Here is a 22,578-nt window from a genome sequence, read left to right on the forward strand (position 1 = left end):
CTGAACTCTTAGCAGCCTTTACAACAGAGCGTGCAGCAAACCTGATTGATCACCGTTATGCCCCAAGGTCAGACGTAGAAGCTGCCGGAGTTGACGACATTAAACGCGATGCAGGATGAGTCAACCCGTACCTTTGGCGAGGAATCAGCTCTGCTCAGAGCAGGCTTGTCAGAGGAAACAGCTAAGCCCCAGTGCGGGCTCGGACAGACACTCCTTGAGTGTTGGCGCCCTTGCAGTGAGAATGGACTCACGCTTGAGTGACTCGCTGACAGGCACAGTGAGAGGACAGCCAGTCCCAGAGCGCTGACGGCAGCTACTCAGGGTTAGTCACATGGGACGAGGGAAAATACAAAGGAGCAACCTGAGCATGCAAAGCACTCTTTCTCAATGAGAGAGGGGCAGGGGGTGCACAAGGATACACCCTTACTGTGTACAAACACACGTGTACTCACCGAGAAGTGTTTACTGTTGCAGAACATTAGAATAGTCATCTTAAAGTAACTTAAAAAACCTCTAGTGTGATGAAACACTGAGTTTAAATCCTAAATGCACAGTGACAGACTACTGAAAAAAAAACAGGATAATCATGCAGATGTGTTCTTTAGCATGGAGAAGTGGAGGAAAGCAGAGCTCCACCTGCAGTCTCTAGAGTCTGACACTTCTTAATCCTCCTTCAAGTCAGTGCATTAAGAGACTGTGGCAGTGTCTCCTTCAGATGCAAACCAAAGAGACAAGCAATTCCACTGCAATTAGAGAAAATAAGTCACATTGTATCACATCATTGTTGGTGAAGATGTAGTGAGGAAGAAAAACTCACTTAAACCCCTTTCACACAAGTACTGCACTTCTAAAATCATCCAAGATTTACTCGAGGGGGAGTGCATGTGAGAATACTACCAGCCTCATTTTTATACATCTCCCTGAGTGCCAGTTTATTATTATCCTTCATTGGGTTGGGGTTTGGGATGCGTCCTGTGAGATTTTTAAGAGTTATCAATCTCAGAACCATCTTCTTTATCGTTATTCTGACAACATATTCTGGGAGGGTTTGCCAACTTTTTGGGACTAACACATGAATACTACTGTCCAAAGTAGTATTCACATGGTATCAGCCATACTACTGGGACCTTTGATAGTTTGGCATAACTGTGAGAACATCTGCACCTTGTGTGAACATGGCACACCAAACACTGACATCATGGGGGGATTCATAGATTCACAGAGGTCCCTGGGTAATACTGTGTGAACAGTGCTTAAAGAGGGGATATTGTGCCTTTTCTAGGCTTTATGCTGTTCCTCTGGTACCCCTGTAGCTTTGTATGAGTTACAGCCTTTGTGTCTCACACTGGTGCTTTAGAAAATTCTTATTTCATCTTGTCTGAAACGTTTCGTTTTAGTAGGCCTGGGCCTGGATAACTGTTTTTTTGCTGGATGAAATATCGTCCCTCAATTATTGACGATAAACAATATCATTGTTAATATTATTTTGAGACCAAATTAGCCACCAATATAATGATATCATGACAGTACAATACACCATTTCAAATGTAATAAACTTTTATTTCTCATGAGTATTTTTTACCATTGAAATTTACTTTAACTCTCAAATATTCCAATAAAACAAACAAAAAACAATAAAACTAAAATGGGCTCTCTGGTTGAAGTGCAACATTTTTTTGCAGTGTAGCAAAGTTTGTGAAGAAGTTTCTTCTCATTCATGAGTCTTCAACAGCCTATTTCTACGCTGGAGCTGTGGCGTTTCATTTTAAAATCATCTTTTTTCCTCCTGATGTCTACTCCTTTAACCTGTGTAGCCCCTCACAAGCCCACAAGGTTCACTTGCTGCACCCTTTTTACGCTAGCCTGATGCTAATGGCCCCCAACTCCCCTGGAGACAAAGATTTTGGATGAAAGCGTTCACTCCATTCATTCCTCATGAAACAAAAGCAACCAGGTGCTGAGCAATGCACAGGGTGAACCCTCTTGACATCCAGTCTGTTTGGAGGCGAGACAAGGACAACAAACACGCATGGAAATGGTAATATATTGAAGCCGGCAAAATTACTGAGTTCATTTAATTTATTGTACAATTAATTAATTTATTGACTATGAGCCCATGCCTTGTTTTTGCTGCTGTCTCTTTAAGGCATCCCAATCCACAAACTCCCTTCCCTTTCGATTGGCCTGCCCTCTGAAGGCCTACGGTCAGGCCTTGGTGTTTGAGGCCCATCCGTCTAGTTGGGAGTCATGAACTACTAAGGATCTCCTTATGAGATGACACATTTTTTTGCAAGTTTTATAAAGATCTGATGAAAATCTGGTGAAAATCTGATGCTATTTTTGGAACAGACACATCTGATCACCTGCTGTGTGTAACCTATATGAAAAGGCAAGTCCAGGCAGTGCCCAATAACAGTGAGGCTTTCATGTCGGAGAAAACATTTAGCCAAATCCCCTCTGGTGTCACAGCAACTTAAGATTTCTGGGTTAAAGTTAAAGTGATAATTTGTTTCAAATCTTAGCACGAACATGCTTCATAATGAAGCTTGTAGCTTCTGCCCTGAGGGAAATCAAACATCTGGACACAAAAAAATGACACATGTTCACTACCTACTCAAACCTGTGTTGTACTTTCTGTGTCTCCACTTGCATGATCAAAAGGTCGACACAAGTAGCTTCATTTCACAATCATCTGCTTCTGAAAAACAGTTTCTCAGTAATCAGAGGGAATCTGGGTTTTCAACATGTATGGACCAGCAGAATGTGGAGGAGTAAAAACAAGTTTGGAGACGTGGATGTGCTGTAGCAATTTGACGCTTCTATTTAAATGCTGAAAAACAGCTTTTCTCTGAAGTAGAGTCTCTAAAGATTTTCATATATTCAAAGACTCTGTATTTTCTTAGTGTGAAAAGAATACCTTTATAGATTCTTGGCTATTAATTAAACTTTCATGTTGAATAAAAACATCAGATGAATTACTTTTCAAAGCTAAATATATAAAGGGCCTCATTATGAATCTGAGGGTCATCTTTTAAAAAGACGTCTGCTTAAATTACTAAGATAAGAATGCAAAACTGTTGATTAAGAATTTAAAGATCCGTGGAATTAATTAGGAATCTTGATGTTATCTCATGAAAATGGCTTTATCTTTCAGCCTGGCAATTTCTTGTAGACTTAATACTTGGATGTTGTGCATATTAAAGGCCCTTCTATAGGAGACTTCTTCCTTGAGACTCAACTTCATCTTTTAAGCCTTCTTATAGTGTCAGAGGAAAGCTTTCTAGAGCTCGTAAATAGTTGCACATCATTTCCTAAAGTGCTTCACTGGCTCAACAAACGAGGCAGCCTGGCTATCATTTTGTGCTCATCCAGTTAGGAGTATAAAAAAATCTTGTTGGCTTTGGTGAGTGGGCTGATGTGGTACTTCAGGACAAAGAGGCAAAAGAAAACTATCTTTGTCTGAACAGACCAGCAGGTTAGAGGACGAGGTGAAGATCTGAGGCAAAGGAGTGAACGACTCAATACTGAGTGTGATAAAAAGATGCTGTATGCAGTCCTGTGCAGTAGTCTGGCAGAGCGGCAGAAGGAGTAATAGGATTACCCGAACGAATGCTGTCAGATCACGGGCTTCAAAAACCCAGAAACAAGTGTAAGGGGGGACAACAGGAACAGATCCTGTGATACAGTTACACAAAAAGACTCTACAGCTGGAATGACAAGCTGGATCACTGATAAGTTCGTCAGCAATAAATTACACAGCATATATTTCTGAAGTCTGCTGCAGTTCTTTTCAGCAGGAACCCTACACTCAGATACTGTTTTGCAGATTATTTGAATGTCTTTGTGTCTAACAATATCAGGATTAACCATCAACTATCATAACAGAGATTAACATTAACCCACAAGGAGAATTGCAAGTGTGAATTTTTACCTCGTTAACGTTTATTTACATACCCCGTGCCAAATTCTAACATTCTATGCATATAGGGCTGCACCATATGGCCTAAAACCAATATCTTAAAATCTTGTAAGTATACCCTGATAGAGGATATGCATCTACATATTCTGGTGAATAATTATATAAAATGATAAAGTCAACCCTGTGGTGCATAAAATGACAATATTTTGCATTTGTAAACCCCAAACTTGTGACTGAAGAGATATGCAAGCGACTTTTTCTAGGGATGCATGATATTATCGGCACAATATCGGTATCGGCTGATAAAAGCTTAAAAACAAGTTTATCAGTATAGGCAGATATGAAAATTTCTGCCAGAGGCACAGCCAATAAGGTGCTATTCAGTTAGAATTATTATTATTTTCCATCTGAAAAATAAGCTCCTTAAATAAAATGTAGCGCTTCATTTATTTGCACTGCAGAGCTCTGTGTCTGTCACCAGGTTGTTACAGTAGCTCTAAAATAATCAAATGCAACTTGGTTATGTTTAAAAATGCATTGAACATTTAAAGTTCATGTGATCTAAAGAAATTATTTTTCTGTATTTCAATACTGAATGTCTTGAGTTTGAAAAATTAATACATTTCTTATTTATGGTAAAATCAAATGTTTTTTGTCTCGTTTTATGTGTGTTTCTTAAACAAATAAGACCGTCACAATAAGAGTAACATATAAATTCCAGTACAGGATAGACTTAGCTTTCTGTACAGTGAAAAATAGAAACAAACTTGTGATTATCGGAATCGGTATCAGCCAAAAGGGGTTTCGATGTATCGGCATATCAGATATCGTCAAAAATCCAAAATCATGCATCCCTAACTTTTTCTCCTCCTCTCCTGATACAAAAACACGCTCGTGCAGGAGTTTTCTGGGTGGACAGGGGGAGTGTGCTGCTTGCTGTGAGAGGAGCACCAGCAGAAAATGAGGGAAGTGAAACTCGAAAGAGAATTACATATCAATGTCTTAAAACATTGACTTTAAAATTTGTACTTAATGGACACAATGTAACTATTTCATACATCTCACGTGCAACAACTCGTGATATAGGGAGTATAATTGATATATCTCCCACCTCTATATGTATAATGTCAAAGAAAACCAACATAAAATAAAACAACACAGACTGAGAGAATTAAGTAGATGTTATGGCTGTATGTATTCAAAAGAAACCAGGCAGAGTTAAATGTAGGTGATGAACTATTTAATGATATAAGGTTTAAGGCCAACTGCCTGATTAACCACATGTTAACCCTGTTAAAGGGGGTTAACACAGAGTGTGAATCAGGGGTGCCATCTGTGCCTCACATGCAAACACGCCCTAAAAAGCCCCTCAGAAGAGGCTTTCTGAGTGTGTGCGAGCTCTCATAAAGCTCAATCATGAGTAGCTTAAATCCCTGTCTGACTGAGACAGCTTCTCAAGCACAGCAGCGACGAGTCGACTGACAGCAGCAGGTCGAGCAAAGTGTGCCACCACATGGCACTGATTGATGACGGTCATTTTCACTCAGTTCACTTTTGTCTGCACCGTCTCCCTACAGCTCACTGCTTCCTGTCTAGGTAGTCCCTTATCTATGATGCTCTGCAAAGGCAGTATTCTCTTTTAAGTGCCCTCTATTAATGAGCCTCTGAGGGTCAGAATGAGCTCTGCACTGCACTGCAGCAGATTAAAGGCAATCAAATGATCAAACACACTGAATGCCTTTTATACTGAATAAAAGGACTTAGTGAGGATGAGCAGTGTTCGGTAACAGGGTGGGAATTGCTGGGAAACCTATCATGCAATGTGACATAATATGTTACAATACTCTACAATATAAAAGCATGATGGGATGCTCTGTACACAGCCGATGCAAACTACTTATGATACAGGAGCATGCAAAACAACCTGAAACCCGCGCTCTAAAATTTTGGATGAATTGAAGACTAAAATATGTGACATAACCCAAAACAAAACATCAGACATAATTTTTTGTAGTGTTTCAGCCTGTTCAGCTGCAAATACTGCAGCAATAGTTCTAAAATACTCACGTCATTTAACTTTGTTTTGCATCTTGCGTTAGCCTGCTTGTTTGCTAACAGTTGCTGGTTTGGAGCAGAAACAACAGCACAGACCAGTAGAAATATTTCATACTTCTTCAGTCACTGTCGCTGTTTTTATCTAACTTTTATTTAACCAGAAAAAAAGACTTTTTGAGATTAAAAATCTCTTTTTCCAGAGTGTCCTGGCCAAGACAGCAGCAGCACAGTTACATTTTTACCACAGACACAAATTCAAAATATACACCCAACAGTACATGTTAACATAAGCACAACACTTGTTTCAAATCTAACGTGAGACAACACAGAGTCAAGGCTCTTAATCTAATCTCAACTTCCAAGGGGCACCTATACTCAAGTGCCTCAAGAACCATCAACCAACCAGACTGATATGTATGTGCGATGTAAGCTAAGAGGCTTTGTAACTACATCCAATATCCAATCTTCTAGTTCAACATAATACATACCAGTTGGCATGACATGGTACACCTGTTTCATTTCTGATATTAACCAGCATCCAGCCCTTAAATTAAATTATTTGCCTTGGTTAGAAAAACTTGTGATTGGAAATGCTTTGTATTTCACAGATGTTTGTTGTTTTTTCGTATATTCATTTATTTTTTTCATATTAACTGAGAGGACCTTTAAGTAGATATCAAATTGTACATCAGTCTCTGTGTTTTGGAAATCCCTAAGCCTGAATGGAAACTATAGTTGCTTCCCAGTGACCTTTCTCAGGGTAATTGAACAAAAACTTATTTCCCATTCACTGTCAAGTCTAACTATAACAATACAAAAAGAAAACAGTCAAAATGTTAGCACATTTTATCCAGTGCCGCTTAACAGCAGGACTCTGGCTACCCACGGAGTCTGTAGGTATAAACAATGTCAAATTGTTTTTGCTTTGTGTGGCTAAGGCTACAACAAGTCCAGCCAAAGCCTTTATACAACTTCATCTTCATAATCTAGATAAACCCCATGCCACACTAAAAGATGCCATCTGACAACCCGTGCTTATTTACATCAGGGTAGTAAAGCATTATAAACATTAAAGGGATAGTTCAGTTTTTTGTGTCCATGGATGTTTCCTCTGTATTCCTTTCAGTCGCCATCTGTAGCAGCTCTTCTTCTGTTTACTTCGGTTCATGCAGGTATCCTTTTGGTTCCAAAGTGAAAGAAACTTCATTGTCGCTGTCATAGTCACTCATTTTGAATTTCCTACGCTGCCTCACAATCCTTAGAGTACAAACAAGAGAATTATGATACTTGATCAAACTTACACGAGGCTACAACCGGCGCCCGAAGCAAAGCTTGTTTACATTCCCTACAGCTGAAAGGAGGAGGGGGGACGGAGCGCACTAGCACTGCATGGAAGGATACATGACCACTTAGTTAGGTCCAGATAAATGTTTATATTTCAGAAGACTTAATGCACTTAAAAAATGTTTTATGTTGCGTACCCTTAAACTGTGGTATTACTTTTTGATTTTAGTTATTGTAGGCAGAGAAAATAGCCTTTGAATCTGGTATGGTATTTCTCTGTTAGCGCCTATTTCCTCGTCTGTGTCTTACTGAGGGACAGGAGACAACTTTCTACTGTATCTAATGTCCTTAGTGGTCACATAGAGCTCATACAACCCCACTTCAAAAAAACTGAACTGTCCCTTTAAGTGCAGCTCAAGCCTCCTCTCGTAAGTGTCTGCTTTTAAGACACAATATATGACTGGCATTGGGGCTTTTAATTATCAAAATATGATTATTGTATTAATCCAACTTGTGATTCTGGTTCTAACCTGCGAGGGCGATGATATTTAAAAAGTAAACGTGCACAACCCGGATAAAAAATCTCCAAGAGGAATCAAATTCACTTTTATGTAAAGGAAACATGAAGGGTTTATTGCTGAGGTTTGTGGACTGGTGGTTATCACTGTACCAAGTTATTATCCAGAGTGTTTAGTTCATGAACCCAGATCTTAGGGATGTCATACTTTATGTCTGGATATCAAAGTCTGGATAATGTTAGGAAGCCATGACACCCTGCTGCATTTATTTGATGAATCTGAGGCTAGTGACAGCCAGGGGAGCCAGAGACAATCAGACGCAAAGATAAGAAAGAGATCTGAAGAGAGCAGACTTTATCAGAACACACAAACGCAGAGTGGAAAAAGCCAACATCCAATTGGGATCAAATTATTCAAAGGAAGTGAAGGAAAACATGACAAAAAGTACAGAATATGGAAATTGAGATTGTGATCCAAAAATATGCTAATGCCTCCAGTGCATATGATTAGACAGCTTATGGGCCGTCTCCTCTTCTCATTACTCATTCAGTTTTTCTGCCCTGATGGGTTGATTCATGTGGAGATAACAATGATTGCAGGAAAAACAGCTTCTCAAACTTTCCCTGTGAAGTGGCGTGTTATATAAACAGGAATCAGATGCTGTGAAACCAAACAGCAAAAATTCCTTCTCCTCTGTTGAAGAATAAAACATACAGTCTATTTTTCCATCACTCCCTGGATTGCATGTAATAATGAGTGGACAGAGTTTGACAGGCAGTGATATGGTCCTCTGTGAGGCTTAATCTGAATGACAGTCACATTAGCCTTGTCAATTTGGACAAGAGATGATACGTTATCGTGTTAGTGGCTGTGAGGATGGCGGTGCTGAAGCTGTTTAAAGTCCTTAAGATGAGCAGCAGCAGTTTGCACACATCATTTATCCAATTAGAGTGTAACAGGGTCAGCTGAAACTGTGCTCTATAGCGAAGAGCACGGCTTTAGAGACCAGAGGAATGCTGTCAAAGCCACACATTGGTACACTCAACAAACAAAACAAAGGTTTAAGTGACAACTAAAACAAAACTTTGAAGGTTTTCTTTACGAATATTATCTCATTAAGAAGTTACAATTTTTTCTTTTAATACAGGATTCCAGCCAGGAGGTGGGTGTACCACATCTCAAAGCTGTTTGCTAATCGTATTACATCACAGGAAAAGAAGAACAGCGTCTGAATGAAATAGCAAAAGAAGAAAACATCAGCAACAGTCGCAGGAAGTATGGTGGCAGAGCTTTGAGAAAGCACCAGAAAAGAAAAAAAACTGCTGCGACTGTAGACCAATCACTAAATAGATGCCAATGACAATCAAATAGTCATGAGCATTATCACAGCCCAAGAGTTTACTGGTTGACTAACAAGAGAAACAGAGACAGTAAAAAAGCCTTTTAACCCCTTGAATGTGGCTCAGTAGTTGAGTGGGACGTGTCTTACTTGGTAAGTTGGGGGTTTAATTCCTACTACTGAGGCGTCTTGAGTAAGACAGTGAATTCTAAAACCTGTAGCAGAATCTTTACGAGATCTTATCAGATCGGCTACATTTTTCCATTTCTAATATTTGTTGTTAACGGCTTTTATCTAATACTCGAGCAATTTGCATCACAACCCTAGTTGTCTGCCACTAACTACGGATGTCCCAATACAGATTTTTTGACTTCTAATCCGATTTTTTTCATGATAGGTTTTGCTGATACAGATTCGATACCAATACCTTTCTCTGATAAATTCTGTACCTCCTCAAGGAACACTCACTTTACAAATGTTGCAAGATGCTGTTTTACTATCGTTTCTTTCTAAAGAGAAGTAGTTCTACACAGCGGACATGTGTGCAATGTGGTTTGATAAGGGATGGGAATCGAAAACTGGTTCCTGTTGAGAATTGATAAGAAATGTTTCAATCCATTAATATCGTTAGCCTTTGTGCTTAACGATTCCCTTATCAGCTCTTTACATTGCGCCAGAGCCGCAGGGCCTTACGTTGACTAGTCTGCTGCAGCTATCTTAGCTCGGCAGTTAGATAAAGTTTCCCAAGAAAACTCTGATTCAGGATTTTTAGCTTGAAGTTTTACTGAAGAACTGACTTCATAAAGAAATGTACAGTACTCTCTCTCAGGAGATTCATATTCAGTACATTCGAAATGGTATAAATCACCTTATTTACCAAAATAACAAAATAGCACAAGCTTGATGCTAACGTATACGGGAAACTGCATTGATATGCTAGCAGTTAGCATACATCAGTATAACTTCAGCTTCAGAATAGAATTTCAACTTTCATCACAGAAACATATCACATCAACTTTTGTAAAAAATACTGAGAATTTCAAATGTCAAAAGCTAACGGGCAATTTAAAGGCTCATGGCTGACTTCATAACTACGGAAAGCTTTCAAATAACTTAAACCACTGCTATAACCACTTTGAGACACTAGATGGCCTACTTGAATTATCAATATATTACAACACAATACATCAATGTCACATTGTGTGAAATTTTTACCTGTTTCTGTATAATTATGCCCAGAAAATATCCAGACTCAGGGACCAATTACATTTTATTCACTTACAGTATTAACTCAGTTTATTGTTGTTGACACAGAATGCCTGTAAAGCTACTTTTTGTACCAAGAAAATTCACAACAGGAATTGATAAGGGAATCGACAAAGAATCAGATCAATAAGCAAAATCGATAAGGGAATCGGTATTGACAAAATCTCATCAATTCCCATCCCTAGGTTTGATTTACAGCAGCCATAAAGCGTGACAGTGCTGAAAACATGTGAAAACTAGACTGATACTATCCGATCCTACAAAATTAGCCATATTGGGCACTGATACGATAAGTGTGTTGGATCGGGACATCCCTACTGGCAACCTGTGATCAATTCTTTTAAAATGTTTTCGGTGAGTCTCTGTTATAAAATCATTACACTGCATCATTAAATGTTTTATTCCCAATGCTCCACAGAAACTGGAATATGAATATGTGATGTCTGTAACCGGTTAATAGAGATGTCAACATCAGGAAGTCAGAAACGATTAACTGTCAAAACAGCTTCAGAGCCTCTAACCCTGTCTGCTTCCTGCATGTTCAAACAAACACACACCGAGACAAGAGCAGAAGAATAAATGTAGCGACAATAAAAGAGACGCGAAGGTGGCGACGCAGGGAGGGAGTTGGTGCAGGGGGGAGACCTTGAACGATGAGAGCAGGAGAAGGAGACCTTGAGGCTTTTCCAAGCAGAATGTTGGAACAAGATGAGAGGAGTGAGATGAATGCTCCCTCGCTCACCTATACACATCCACACACACCAGCACACGCTCACACAACTCCAAATATCATTGAGAAGTAGGGCAGCCTATCTGCCAGCTCGAAAGCCTGCAGCGCTTTCCTCAATCATTATCCAACAAACGATACCATAATACAATAGACCTAGTTTATCTGCCTGCTCGTGGTAAGAAGGAACGCTGCCAGGCAGAATGGCTCAACTTTTTTTGTTTTTATCATCTAGACCAAGATCTTCAGATCTGGTTGGTCATCACGTTGTGTCAAATTAGCATCTGTCTGGGAATGTTTCAAGGACATACATGTAAAAACATATGTTTAGGGATTAGGTTGCTAGATGTATCAGAATCCTGTCCATGCTGTTGCCTGGATTGCAGGACAGAATGTTGCTCCATCAGAAAAAGCTGGGGCCTAAGTGGCTCCTCAGGCTGCTCTTCTATCTCTTCCCTCAACTGTCATTATTTCACAGCTCTAAAAAAAATAGACAGCATTAGATGAAACTAACTTTGTCCAAGTATTTTGTAATTTTCAATTCCAAAAGAAACTAATGTTTCAAGTTAATTTCAGAACCTTTAAGTTTCTGCATCAGCACAAAACTTTAAGCCTTTCCTGGGTTCTCAAAAACTTTTGAAGGATCTGCTGTAGCAGAAAGAATGGAGACAAATCCGAGGGAATGTTTAAGATGGGTATGATAATTGTGATTAAGAATAAACAAAAGGCAAAAACTGTCAATTAACTTGAACATGTTTTTCAAGAAAACAAGTCTTATATTTGAGCCATTATGGTATGAAGGACTTTTAGAAGCCATGCACATAAAAATCATAATTCCACTGGTATTGCCCGGATTGCAGGACAGGATTTTGCTCAGGCTGCTATGCCCTCAACTGTCATGACTCCCCAACACTGAAAGCCAGCCTGAGATGGAAGCTTACTTTGCAACAGTGTTTACTCATTTAGAAAGTAATCACCAGAAACTTAAGTTTTAATATCCAGGCAGATGGAATTCCTCATAACTCCCTTCACCAAATGATCTTGTTGGTATGATGATGAGGTTGTCCCTGGGACTGCTTTAAGTGTTGAGTAGTAATCACTTTATGGGGTTTTGATCAATTCAAGTAATTTCCTTTAAAACATCACAGAAGTAATTAAGAAAGCCAGACAGTAATCTCTGAGCATTTCTGTTCTTCTTGCTTTGGTTTCTATCCTCTTGTAAAAAAAAAAGAAATCCAAGAAAATTTTGGAAATGTCTTATTTCAAGACAATGAAAAACAAAATTGATGCCAAAAATGCTTGTGAAGAATTAAAAAAAATCTGAATGAGGTAAGACAAATGTATGCTTCCAGTTTCTTTAATTAAGATATCATTCCTGTTTCAAGAAACTAGACAAGCTAATTTTTCTTACCCTATTTGCTGATTTTTTTGTACCTTGTAAGCTATTTGTAAAAAAAAATTGTCTTTAAATACTTAAAAGTAAATAATTTTCTGGACTTGTTAAGTGAATGTGGCCCATATTAAGACTAATGAAGTAAGCTTTTACTAAAAATAAGACATGCATGCTTAGATTTCAGTTTTTGCAGTGTGCATCTTTGTCCTTGCTTCATAAGATTAATGAACTTACACTTTCCATGTGGGGTTCTGTGCAAACCTAAAGACAAAGAAACACCTGGATGTAAATGTGCTTCGCTGACTGGCAGTTTGCAGGAGCAGGAACTCACACACACACACACACACACACACACACACACACACACACACACACACACACACACACACACACACACACACACACACACACACACACACACACACCAATAGTAGCCACCCTATTGCACCACACATGTACAGCTCCTGTTCTGTTGACTTTAGCTGTGTTTGTACTTGAGATTAGCCACAGGATGCTTTGCAACAGCAACAGCAACAGTCACAGGCAGGTTTCAGAGCAGGGACCTTACACAGAAATGTAAAAATAAGCTCTTAGTTAAAAATTGATCATATGCTTCGTGCTATTCTTAGAAAATCTGTTTTATTTCACAGACAACACTCTTTAAATATATAAATTTATCATTGCATTCAGCACATAAAACCACAACTATCTCCAGTATGTGTGCCGAGGCTGGAATCAATGGTCAGGGAAGCCCCCGCAAAGAAAATGTGCCTTCAGGCGCTGCAGCAGGATTGACTTCATGGCTTTAGTGATGTCTTTTTCTGAGCATGGGTCTTGTTTTGGGAGAGCGTGGGTAGAAAGGATCAGAGTATATAAAGCTTGACTAATTGTAGTGCTGAAAGACATGGCATCGCTTCAGGGTGGATGATGAAAGCAGGAGCCTGTGTGTATGTGTGTGTGTGTGTGTGTGTGTATTTATGCGTGCGACATGATGCTGCTAGTGGAGGCAGGGACCACTCACCACCTGTCTGTCCAACCATGTGAGCAAAGACCTGCTGTCCCTGCAGTGTGTTTAACCAACAGCGCACGAGTGTGGGAAAAAAAGCATGAGCTTAGCGGAAAAAACTTAACAAAAGAGAGGTGGCTTACATAACGTGATCGTAACTCATGAGTGCTTTAAAATGACTATGCATCTTTTAAAGGTGAGCTATGGCTTTCAACCTCAGCATGAAGAGAAATGATTTCACAGAGGTAATGGGTTTGGTACTCAGCAGGGAGCTGCTGGTGGAATATCATCTAAGTGCTCCTCATCTGACTTCTACTGCAAAGCATCAAGTTTCAGAGCTGTAACTCGGGATGATTTGCTTTAAAAAAACAGCTGCTTTGAAAGCAGATCTTATATATGTATGTATGTATGTATGTATGTATGTATGTATGTATGTATGTATGTATGTATGTATATATATACACTAGAGATCGAAATTAGAGAACAATTTATAAACACTTGTTTTTTTCCAAAATAATGTAATCCTCAATGCTCAACATTTAAAGGATTCTTTGTGGTGGCAATGCCATACCACTGGAACAGTGTTTTACATCAAAACATAAAGCACTGACAAAAACAACTTCATTTTGTAAAAAACATGATGATCAAAATTAAAGAACAGCAACGCCTGTAGTACAAAGAAAGATAATAACATCATTTTATGGAGGTTACAATGATCAAAACTTAGTAGGAAGTGTACAGGCCTTTGCTGTGAATTACTCCAGCACATCTACGACCACAGGACATAACCAGTCTCTCACACTGCTCTGGTGTGATTTTGGTCCACTCTTCTTCCAGTCTTTTCCACAGTTCAGTGATAGTAGTCGGTTTCTTGGCCATAACTTTGTCTCCAAGGATTTCCCAGAGATTCTCTATTGGGTTTAGATCGGGACTCTGGGCTGGCCAATTCATTGCTTCAATGTTTTCACTTTTAAGGAACTGCTTTACTTGTTTTGCTGTGTGACAAGGGGCATTGTCCTGCAAGAAAATTGTTGACTGATTGGGTGATGAATGCAGGTGAGGAATCAAATGCTGTAGAAGGAGGCTTTTATACACATTTGCATTCACTGGGCCATGTAGCTGTATTGAAGGCCCAACTCCCGTTGCAGAAAACACTCCCCACACCATAACACTTCCTCCTCCACCTTTCACTGACTTCTTGACACACTTTGGGTTCAGTCTTTCCCCAGTCCGACGCCAAACATAGTGTTTTCCGTCAGACCCAAACAAATTAAACTTGCTTTTATCACTGAAGTGAACTTTGGAGCAGTTTTCTTCTGTCCACACAACATGTTCCCCAGCAAAGGTTAGTCTAGCCTTTTGATTCTTTCTGCTAATGAGAGGTTTGGTCACTGCAGAGTGGGCTTCCAGTCCAAATGCTCTCAAACGTCGAGACACTGTATGACGAAATATTGTCTTACCCTGTTGGTCACTGAACTGACGAGCAATTTCAGCTGCAGTGTTAAACCGATTGTCCATTGAGGTTCTCCATATTATTCTGTCCTCTCTTTCAGTTGTCTTTTGTGGACGACCAGACTTCTTGGTGGACTTAAATGAATTTGTGGCTTTGAAGAGATGTTATATTCTGGATATCACAGATTTGGAATGCCCAACTTCTCTTGCTATTGCTGACAAGGTCATCCCTTTGGTCTTCATCTGGACAACCTGCTGCCGGAGGGTTTCTGTGACTTTAGAACGGCTTGCCATCTTGTGAAGTCAGTGAAAACTGGAAGTTAGGCTGCCAGTTAAATAGGGTTTGTCAGATAATTAAGGATATTGGCACCAGGTGCCAGACTAACACCAATTACATGGAGGGATCTGAAAGTGTTCTCTAATTTTGATCAGTGTCCTTTCTTGAATATCTGATTTAAGTTTTTGATTCTGTGTTTCAGAATGAATTTAACTGGTGCAATATGCTCAAAAAACTGACCTTTAACTTGTGGTTGAATACATTTATGAGAGGACAATGGAATGAAGTTTACATTTGTAAAATTGTGGTGTGTTCTCTAATTTTGATCTCCAGTGTATATATATATATATATATATATATATATATATATATATATATATATATATATATATATATATATATATATATATATATATATATATATATATATATATATATACATACATACATACATACATACATACATACATACATACATACATATGTAAGAAATAATAAAAAATACTGGTAGAAGAAAAACCCTTAAGCTAACCTTTTAGTCATGATAAGAAATCACGACTAATCATCAATGTAAGGTGGCTTGCTAGCTTGCTAACTTAAAGTGATATTCCGGGATGGAACAAGTTGGGTCCTATCACAAGGTTTAGGGCGGAAATTACCCCTACAGCAGTGTTTTTGTGCAGCAGAAGCCCGTGCCAGATATAAACAAACGCAGGTAGTCTGCCAGGACGAAGAGACACGACGAGAACTAGAGCCTTATTTAGCGATTTTTTTGTGTGAAAGTAACGTGCTGTAAATTCTCTAAATAAGCGTGAATGTAGACCGATACACTTTCTCGGTGGGAGTCCATTTATTTGTGTTTTTTGTAAAGTAAAATATGGCCCCGTCTGAATGCAGAGGAAACCGGCAGAGGAGCAGGGAGGCGGTGTTTGGCTCTTGCGCTCTGGGCTTCTGCTGCACAAAAACACTGCTGTAGGGGTAATTTCTGCCCTAAACCTTGTGATAGGACCCAACTTGTTCCATCCTGGAGTATCACTTTAAAGTGCTATAGTCCCTCTTCGTAAACGCAAAGCTAGCTTTAAAGTAAAGTAAGGTCAGGAAATTGTGAAAGTTTAAAACAACATTTTGTCATGTACGCACAAGTATTGTCCTGGCAAGCTGGTATTCACTATCCCAAATTGAGCTCTTGAACCACTTATCCTTGAAGACTCCTGTATGTCACTACAACAAGCTTTGAACAGAGCAGATCATGCAGAAGATAAAAAAAAAAGTTACACCACATTGTGACTCATTTTTAAGAGACTGTTAAGAAACAAGAACACCAGTTCTTAGGAGGGTCTAGATGAACAAAGGCTGACTGCACACTTTGAAAGCTGCCATCATGTTTAATCCAGTTCACAAATAGGTCACCTATTACGCTATTGTACATCTGCCATTAAGCTAGCATGAATAGGCTACAAAGTGAAAACAATGCCCCCCACTATGTGTCATGACTCGCTAAATACATCATGGCCCCTATTTACACATGAGAGTGCACACAAAACAACACCCCACCGTCCTCCCCCACTGTCACCCTCTCCTCAAGTTAAGCTGTGCTCTCATTTCTCCTCATTTTCTGGGACATCTTGGAAAACAAAATCCTAATTTCTTTGATTTAACAAAAATGAAATCAAGAGTTAGACTTGATGTTTAAATATTTTTTGTCACAGGTATCTCATCAAATACACCAGAGTGATATCGATATTAGCTGATATTAGTTACTCTCCTTATTGAGTCCTGACTGAGTTTTGTACTCATAACCATGGCCTGAAACCAACTTTTTCATGAACTACACAAAGTAAAAACTGAATTTATAATTTGTGTGGTTAATCTTACTTACTTGCAGTCACACCTGGTTGGATACAGATCACATTTACTGGCTTGTAGCTTCAAATGCCACTGGTGTTTCAATGTAAAATGTGACCTTGTTAACTGGTAACTGTCGGCTGCCAATCACTTAAGTGTTGGGCTGAAGTTTGCTAAATAGCATGGTTATGGCTAACTCCAAAACACAGGTTGTTATTAAAGGGTCTGGATTCGGCAGAGCTTGAGTCCATAGTTAAGTATAGTTTCTGAAAACCTAGTGTGCACATCTACAGGCCACAACTCTACACCCAAGTGGAACTTTCCTGTTGTGTAGAAGTTTGTTTTTGGGGCTAACATGACCCTGCCATTAAAATGAAAGCAATTGAACTTTTCAAAAGAGAGAGTCTTGGGTTTTCTCTTGTTATTTTTTAAGACTGCGTGTATCCAAATCTTAAGATCACATTGAAAATACATCCTTTTTCGAGGATGTGCTTATTCACATTTTTTTTGGTCAGCGGTGCCAGTACTTTGATCTCATGGACACATTTTAATTTGCCATGATTTAATATCCTATCACACACGTCCCTATTAGGCCACTAAATTTAGTGACTTGCTGGTCAGAACAGAAAATACTAGCGCTGAATTTTCCTCTTTTACACTTTAGTGCATCTCCTTTTACTTTAAGTTTCCTATATACTGTTTGAGTTAAGACTTAAGACACTTCAGGACACAAAGTACAAAGTAACATTATCTGTCCTGCTCCTTTTAAGGTCTGGAGGGCCTGTTTTCCCAAGTACATCCATCTTGTCTACCAAACATCTGCTCCTGACTAAGACGTGACAGCAAAGCATGCACTCAGAGGACTTGCGCGGACTCATCTGACCCTTAGTGAAATCAAGGTACAAGAAATGAAATTAAAATTGAATGGGGATTTTATTTTCTCACATGAAAAGCGAGAGATCTTCCCATGAGATTCCTCTAACAGACATGGGGACAAATGCAGAAAGAAGGGGGGCATGTTATTTTCTTAGCAAGACTCTTGGCAGCCAGGCAGAGGAGGTAGGCTGCATCCTGATGGACATGTGAGAGAGGCATAAAATCCCATTAGAGCCGATCAAAATTCAAAGGGAAGCATGCATAGCTTGCCCTCAGCCTAAAAAATCTATTCCTGACTGCACTGAGTAGATGGGCAGAGATGGGCTAAATTGAGACGGTCTATTTTTGTAGGAGGAGAGTGAGGGGTGGAAAGAAAACAAGTGGAGGCAGGGGGGGAATGACAGAAGAGAGAATAGCCTTTAACTTGTTTCCTTTTTGAGGGACACTGCAGCCCTCCTGTAAATAGAGCATGTTTGTTTCCAGAGTAAATTCCAGTTTATACACACATCCTTTTCGGAGGCAGTGAGCTGTGGCAGACTACACCAAACCTCGCCATGTGGGCTGCAGCCACCCCAGCTTTTGTCATTCAGCTGCGTTAATCAATTACGGAGGTTGTTAGAATGCGACACACACTCGTATGTGCAAAAACGTGTGGTTTTTTTTTTTAACACACTCAGGGTGGTTTCTATACCAGTGGTCAAACTGAATGAAGCCAGTTCTCACACAGCAGCACAGTAGAAGCAGTCTTCCAGAAAGAGAGAAGGTTTAACAAAAACACAACGCTGAAAAGATCCACAGGGTACAGAACGAGGCCCTTTCACTTTCCCCCTGTGGGAGTGGCAGGTGTGTGTTTGTTAAACAGCAGAGGTCTTGACTCACTGAGCACACACTAGCCCCCTCCCTCTTGCTCTGTCATATTCCCTGTTTGCTCAGAGATGATCATCTGGTGGCGTCTGCTGGGCCCCTTTCTCCTCTCATGTTTGCTCCTGTTTTCTCACATCGACTGAGACCAAAGAGATTAGCCGAGGGAGATGAAACGGCTACGCCTCTGCCAGCCACCGCGCAAATGCTCTCCATGCCAGGACTTCCTCTCAAGTCTTTCTCCAAGTGGAATCACTTCATTCCCCTCTCTGTTTACTCACTCTCAGCCCTGCAGAGTCTCCGCACAGTCCTTGGGATGAAATGTTGTGCTTTTAAATTAGAGACAAGTTCTTTCTCTGGCGGAGAGCAATGAGGAGGAAGTCGGTAAGGCCAGGCAATATAACTCAACACACAGCTAATTACATCTAAGTTGGCAAAGGGTACCAGGACTCTAAAACAATCACGTTTTCCTCTTTTTTTTACTGTTTGAGAGAGTCTAATCCCAAAAAAATTGCAGGTTTTCACAAGAATGAGACGTCTTTTCCGCCATTTAAAATGTAGGTCTGCAGGGTAAGACCAGTGTGCTGTGACATGCTAATGGTATTGTTTTTTTTTTTTTTTACTATTTCTGAGAGCTTGCTTTGTTAGTTTGTGGTAAAAAATGAATACATATTTCACATTAAGTAGGAATCAGCTTGTAAAAGTCATGAGTGAGAAAGCACAGTAAAAGAATAACAATGGGCCATAATTTGCCAAAATCTTTCCATAGATTTTGGGATGGGTTTTTGTCTTTTAACAGAAGTAAGTGTTTTACTGTTGTTTGGCTATGTAACTTTACCTCTTTAATTGTTGTTACTATGTGAGGTTAGTCAGAAAACAGCTAAAACTTGACAGGTAAACACACCCTCTCAAGTAGGAGGTCATAAAAGTGGTTCTCAATTGTAAAACTGTATAAAACAGGGGTCTCAAGTTCGCAGCCCAGCACATTGTTTCATGCAGTCTGCTAATGGATATCAAGATATAGTAAAATCCGGCCTACTGTGTTCATGGTCTGGTTCACTGTCGCTCTTCTATGATTCTGTCTTTTTAAGGTGAATTACACTTGTCTCATATGCAAAGAGAAAGTTGCCGTTCTCATGGAGTATAACCTCAAGTGGCATTGTTCAACTAAACATGCAGGGTAGTATACAAAGATCCAAGGAGATGAGCGACACAGCAAGGTGAACAGCTAAAAAAAAGTTGTCAACCCCAACAAAATGTATTTCTGAGAGCATGAAAGGAGGCAAATCAAAGAGCAGGTCCAGACTTAGTGATGTCCATCTTCAAGTCATACTGAAGGTTTCAACTGCCACCTCCCTCAGAGCAAATGTGGTCCAGCTGTCTGAGAAGAAGCTCCCAGGTGTCTGGCAGCCCAGTAAGCCAGTTAGGACTTGAAAATAGTTATTGTTGAGAAGTACAGTTGCCCTCAGGTTACTTGAGTTTGAGACCTTTGGTCTAAAATGATGAAGGGCATGGTAGCTCTTCAAAATAGAAACCACAATGTTTGGCTCTCCCCAAACTGACTAAGGGGCCGTTTACACAACGACGATTTTAGGGTGAAACGCAAAAGTTTTGTTGCATTTCAGCCTTGCGTTTACATGGAAACCGCGTTTCAGCCAACCTAAAGTGCAAACTTTTTAAAACGGCTTCCAGAGTGGAATTTTTCTGAAACGCTGCCGACACCATTGCTGTGTAAACGGTAAGTTGTCGTTTTCAGTGGAAACGCTGACATCACACTCTGCCTAGCGCGCGCGCCCATACATACGTTGGTACGATCGTTGCGAACTACCGTGTTGTGCTTGTGCTGCTCAATCTGCTCTATCTGCTGACTTTCTTTCAACAAAATGTGCATCTGTTGCTCCACTTTTTCACTTAGTATTCCCCAATCCACCAGATGATCAGCTCAACCCTACTTCGGTGGAGATCTCCCAAAAGCGGCTTCTGGACAAGACAGTTGTAGCACCACCTACAGGCCTGGCATGCTTACTACAACGTTTTCAGTCCATCTGCATTTCCGTGTAAACGCAGATTTTTTTCACTGCGTTTTAGCGTTTTCAGATAAAACGTTGTCGTGCAAACGGCATGTTTTTGGGCACAATCTTTGGTTGTAAAAGAAAGAATTTTCTTTAGATGTTAATTGTACCACCATATAGGGTTTTTCTTGTAGTGAAGCCTACAACTAGCTGGGGCTGTAGATTCCTATTGCCATAAAGCCAGAGTGCTCAACCAGCCTGATGTAAACAAGAATGGACGTTAGATGGCATCTTGTGGCAAGTTATGGTTTGGTGGTATTTTCACACAGAGAAATTCAAATAGAGATGTATGTAGGCTGTTCTGGTTAGAAGGACATACAAGTACTACTGCGTAGAGTTTCAATTTGTTTCAATGGCTCAAAAACTGGGTCGATTTGTAACACCCCTAGAAATTACATTGCCATAGTAGTAGTAATATTAGCCATTATTTTACCGCTCGAACTCAGTATCTGCTTCTCTCAGAAGACGTGTACTCTCACCTCTAAAGCCTCAACAACATAGATGGCATGACGCAGTAAAAGCTCAACCAGAGTCACCCATCGGTCAGTAAACAGTAATAACACTGGCCTATAAATAGCAGCGTCTCTCATCACAGCCAACAGAGACAACATTAAACACACATGGCATATTGATGAATTAGAGGTGGTGTTTTTTATAGATTGGTCCTTTCCATCAGCCAGTCTCTCTTGTTTACATCCCTCTCAGGGGACTGGAGAGAGAGCTGCGCTCTGCTTCAGTCATTAACCTTTCAAAAGCAAAGGTAGTCTATACAATAGGCTGAGAGTTACAACCTAAATAGACCCACTCATCTATAATTCATTCAAGGCTTTCTTTGGATCTCAAGGGGGACTAAATATACACAGATGCACAAATATAAAGTGCATGCATCTATATTTGAGAACACACTCAAGATATAAATAAACACAAATGGCGCAATTTGAGCTTGTGTGTGACTGTGTGAAAAGTTAGACTTGAGCAATTAAAACTATCTTTCCTTCCTGCATGAACCTGCTCTTTGATTCTCCTCTTGAGCCTGTGGTGAGCTCTTTTTAATACATTATTTACTTCACAGCTGTATTGATGTATCAGTTTGAGAATCGTAAAGAGAATTCACGATTTGCAATCTCAGCCTATTCACAAAGGTATCAAAACGTAAACAGTGGAAAATTTATCTCTGTATCAAAGATTTACTTGGTAGAGTTTTTTTGTTTGCAGCATGTTCCTCTGATTTTACACACACACACACAGTTTCACACTCAGCCTAACAAAACAGCCTCCTACAAATTCAATCTTTCACTCTACACGAGCCAAAACGAGGTTTCAAAGTAGGATGATTCCCCAAAAGGATTCAAAATCTGTTTCAGTGTTGTACCTCAAGACTCATACATTTTTCAGAGGATAAATGCACATTATGGATTTTTAGCAGCTCTGTAAAAAGTAAGAATCTCACGTCTCTTTCCGGCATGCTCACTCAGCTGGGCTTGAGAGCCTTGCCGTGTCTGAACCGAGCTGGACCAGTGAGTCACACTCAAATTACAGAACTGCCCCGGCTGTCTGATACAGCCCTGTGTTATCTTCTGGAGGGAAATGCTCGGCTGCTGGGACAACGAGAGGGAAAAATGATTACATGACCCCCATAGTAACTCTGCTGAAAAAAGGCTGACTGTGATCTGATGGTGTGAATAACA

General features: G+C 39.9%; 1 protein-coding gene across 2 annotated transcripts in view; it reads right to left on the bottom strand.

Moving 5' to 3' along the window:
* The window catches only part of LOC141805059 (carboxyl-terminal PDZ ligand of neuronal nitric oxide synthase protein), a 73,882-nt gene that overhangs the window by 48,272 nt on the left and 3,032 nt on the right, over positions 1–22,578 (bottom strand). The window lies entirely within an intron of this gene.

The sequence above is a fragment of the Halichoeres trimaculatus genome, unplaced genomic scaffold (assembly GCF_033239565.1).
Source record: "Halichoeres trimaculatus isolate MK-OKI-2021-1 unplaced genomic scaffold, fHalTri1.1 fHalTri1_scaffold_16, whole genome shotgun sequence".
NCBI lineage: Eukaryota > Metazoa > Chordata > Actinopteri > Labriformes > Labridae > Halichoeres > Halichoeres trimaculatus.